Here is a 4,649-nt window from a genome sequence, read left to right as displayed (position 1 = left end):
CTAAAATGTTTATTAAGGTCATTTAGTTCATGACTTTGGGCTTCATCTGTCATAATAGTCCTTCAGGGCAGAAGAGATGCTGCATGGTGCTGGATTGTTCTGGATTGTTCTGGATGCTGAAGCCAGTTCTGGTTCCATCACTTCTGCACTTTGCTTGCTTTCATCGAAGTTCATTTTTCACTAATCTGGGTGATCCTTATTGAAATACCATTGATATGGTGTATAATAACCATAAAAGTGATGACACACAGTATTATATAGCCATTAACATCATACCATTTAGTTCATTGGCTATTCTCACCCAAAATCAAATCCCCTTGAGGTACACATTGGACTTCCCCATCCTTTCGCATTACCCACCAAGTACACCCGGGTCCTTGAGCAAAAGCAATCCCACGAATGGGCTTGCCTTTGCCTGAGGCAGGAGTAACCCAAACTGTCTTCCCCAGTATGTTTTTTATGTGTACTACAGGGACCTTATCCCCTTCTACAGTGTGTAAAAGTTTTGATTGGGCAGGGCCAGCTCGATTGACAGATCCTCTAATGTTGACTAACCAGGTGGCCTTTGCTAAATGTGTATCCCAATGTTTGAATGTCCCACCACCCAGTGCTTTCAGTGTAGTCTTTAACAGTCCATTATATCGTTCAATTTTCCCAGAGGCTGGTGCATGATAGGGGATGTGATATACCCACTCAATGCCATGCTCCTTAGCCCAGGTGTCTATGAGGCTGTTTCGAAAATGTGTTCCATTGTCTGACTCAATTCTTTCTGGGGTGCCATGTCGCCACAGGACTTGCTTTTCAAGGCCCAGGATAGTGTTCCGGGCGGTGGCATGGGGCACAGGATATGTTTCCAGCCATCCGGTGGTTGCTTCCACCATTGTAAGCACATAGCGCTTGCCTTGGCGGGTTTGTGGGAGTGTGATATAATCGATCTGCCAGGCCTCCCCATATTTATATTTTAGCCATCGCCCTCCATACCACAGAGGCTTTAACCGCTTGGCTTGTTTAATTGCAGCGCATGTTTCACATTCATGGATAACCTGTGCAATAGTGTCCATGGTCAAGTCCACCCCTCGATCACGAGCCCATCTATATGTTGCATCTCTTCCTTGATGGCCTGAGGTGTCATGGGCCCACCGAGCTATAAATAATTCACCCTTATGTTGCCAGTCCAGATCCACCTGAGCCACTTCAATCTTAGCAGCCTGATCCACCTGCTGGTTATTTTGATGTTCCTCAGTGGCCCGACTCTTGGGTACGTGAGCATCTACGTGACGTACTTTTACAATCAGGTTCTCTACCCGGGCAGCAATATCTTGCCACAATGCTGCAGCCCAGATGGGTTTGCCTCTGCGCTGCCAATTGTTCTGCTTCCATTGCTGTAACCACCCCACAGGGCATTTGCCACCATCCATGAGTCAGTATAGAGATAGAGCACTGGCCACTTTTCTCGTTCAGCAATGTCTAAAGCCAGCTGAATGGCTTTTAGTTCTGCAAATTGGCTCGATTCACCATCTCCTTCAGCAGTTTCTACCACTTGTCGTATAGGACTCCATACAGCAGCCTTCCACCTCCGATGCTTTCCTACAATACGACAGGACCCATCAGTGAACAGTGCATACTGCTTCTCATTTTCTGGCAATTTATTGTACAGTGGGGCCTCCTCAGCACGCGTCACCTCCTCCTCTGGCGATATTCCGAAACCTTTGCTTTCTGGCCAGTCCATAATTACTTCCAAGATTCCTGGGCGATTGGGGTTTCCTATCCGAGCCCGTTGTGTGATCAGTGCAACCCACTTACTCCACGTAGCATCAGTTGCATGATGTGTAGAGGGGACACTCCCTTTGAACATCCATCCCAGCACCGGCAGTCGAGGTGCCAAGAGGAGTTGTGCTTCAGTACCAACCACTTCTGAAGCAGCTCGAACCCCTTCATATGCTGCTAATATCTCTTTCTCAGTTGGAGTATAGCGGGCCTCAGATCCTCTGTATCCCCGACTCCAAAACCCTAGGGGTCGACCTCGAGTCTCCCCTGGTGCTTTCTGCCAGAGGCTCCAGGTAGGGCCATTCTCTCCAGCTGCAGTGTAGAGCACATTTTTACGTCTTGCCCTGCCCGAACTGGCCCAAGGGCTACTGCATGAACTATCTCCCGTTTAATTTGTTCAAAAGCTTGTCGTTGCTCAGGGCCCCATTTGAAATCATTCTTCTTCCGGGTCACTTGGTAGAGAGGGCTTACGATCAGACTGTAATTTGGAATATGCATTCTCCAAAAACCCACAACGCCTAAGAAAGCTTGTGTTTCCTTTTTGCTAGTTGGTGGAGACATGGCTGTTATTTTGTTAATCACATCCATTGGGATCTGACGACGTCCATCTTGCCATTTTATTCCTAAAAACTGGATCTCCTGTGCAGGTCCCTTGACCTTACTTTGTTTTATGGCAAAACCGGCTTTCAGGAGGATCTGGACTATTTTCTTCCCTTTCTCAAAAACTTCCTCTGCTGTATTGCCCCACACGATGATGTCATCAATGTATTGCAGATGTTCTGGAGCTTCGCCCTGTTCCAGTGCAGTCTGAATCAGTCCATGGCAAATGGTAGGGCTGTGTTTCCACCCCTGGGGCAGTCGATTCCAGGTGTACTGAACACCCCTCCAGGTGAAAGCAAACTGTGGCCTGCACTCTGCTGCCAAAGGGATTGAGAAAAACGCATTAGCAATATCAATTGTAGCATACCATTTGGCTGCTTTTGACTCCAGTTCGTATTGAAGTTCCAGCATGTCCGGCACAGCAGCACTCAGGGCGGCGTGACTTCATTCAAGCCACGATAGTCTACTGTTAGTCTCCACTCTCCATTAGACTTTCTCACTGGCCATATAGGACTGTTAAAAGGTGAGCGAGTCTTACTGATCACTCCTTGGCTCTCCAGTCGACGAATCAGCTCATGGATGGGAATCAGGGAGTCTCGGTTGGTACGATATTGCCTCCGGTGCACCGTTGTGGTAGCAATTGGCACCCGTTGTTCTTCAACCCTCAGCAACCCCACAACAGAAGGGTCCTCTGAGAGACCAGGCAAGGTAGATAGCTGCTTAATTTCCTCCGTCTCCAAGGCAGCTATACCAAAAGCCCACCGGTACCCTTTTGGGTCCTTGAAATACCCTCTCCTGAGGTAGTCTATGCCAAGGATGCACGGAGCCTCAGGGCCAGTCACAATGGGGTGCTTTTGCCACTCATTCCCAGTTAGGCTCACTTCAGCCTCCAAGACAGTCAGCTGTTGGGATCCCCTGTCACTCCACAAATACAGATGGGTTCTGTCCCGATATAGCTTGATGGCATTAGGGTACACTGTGCACCGGTGTCTACTAGAGCCTTATACTCCTGTGGGTCTGATGTGCCAGGCCATCGAATCCACACAGTCCAGTAAACCCGGTTGTCCCTTTCCTCCACCTGGCTGGAGGCAGGGCCCCCTAATTCTGGTCATAATATTCATTACCCATTTCTTGTATATACGAGTCAGGAGTTTCTTCATTAAAATCAGAAGTAAGATCAGCCCTTTTACTCTGTCTGGGGAATTGTCCACTGGAAACCGGAGCAGCAATTTTCCTGGAAGAACCCCCTTTGGTGATTGTTTTTCCTTGCAACTCAGGTACCCGTGCCTCTAGGGTTGAGGTAGGTTTTCCATCCCACTTCCTCATGTCCTCTCCGTGGTCACGCAGGAAAAACCATAGAGTGCCCCGTGGTGTGTACCCTCTATATCCTCTCTCTTGAGCAGAAGAACGCTGACTCCTAATAGCTGAGACACTGGTCCGTATAGGTGGGGAGTAGGACATATCTTCTTTGAACCGTTGGAACTCCTGGGACAGTTTCTCCACAGCTGAGACAAGGGAGGAAGAGATACTTTCTTCATATTCCCGGAGGTTACTAGCAGCTTCATTCACTGTTGGACCGTCTCCGTCTTTCCAGGTCAGTATTGCCAATGAGTTGGCACACGACGGTGGTGCGTTTCGTACCAACTTCCGCCACATAGGTCTTGTGCACTGGACCTCATCTGGATCTGTGGGTGACCGCACGTCATTCAGGTCACTATAAATCACTTCCAGCACAGCTAATTCCCTCAGGTACTGGATGCCTTTTTCCATGGTGGTCCATTTCCCAGGGCGATATACAACATCTTCCTTGAAGGGATATCTTTCTTTTATAGCTGACAGGAGTCGCCTCCAGAGGCTGCGGGCTGGTTCCCCTTTTCCAATTGCTTTGTCAATGCCCCCTTCCCTAGAAATAGATCCCAGCTGCTTGGCTTCCTTACCCTCCAATTCCAGGCTACTGGCCCCACTATCCCAGCATCGGAGCAGCCAGGTGACAATGTGCTCCCCTGGACGACGGCTGAAATCTTTTCGCATATCTCGCAGCTCACTTAGGGATAGGGATCGGGTGGTTTCTGTCTCATTTACGAGTTCTTCCTCTTCCTCTCCCTGTGATAGCCCTGCTCTTTCATCTTCCCTTTCTAAACGAGCTGACTTTCGCTTCCAGGATTTCTTTTTATGTATAGGGGCGACTGATACTGACACGGGTTCGTTCCCTGTTTGAACCGCAATGCTTGTAACGGAGTTATCCGGAGCAGCTGCAACTGCAGTGCCTGTCGCAGGGGTAG

The sequence above is a fragment of the Ciconia boyciana genome, chromosome 4 (assembly GCF_034638445.1).
Source record: "Ciconia boyciana chromosome 4, ASM3463844v1, whole genome shotgun sequence".
Lineage (NCBI taxonomy): Eukaryota > Metazoa > Chordata > Aves > Ciconiiformes > Ciconiidae > Ciconia > Ciconia boyciana.
Note: the sequence above shows the minus strand (reverse complement) of the source record.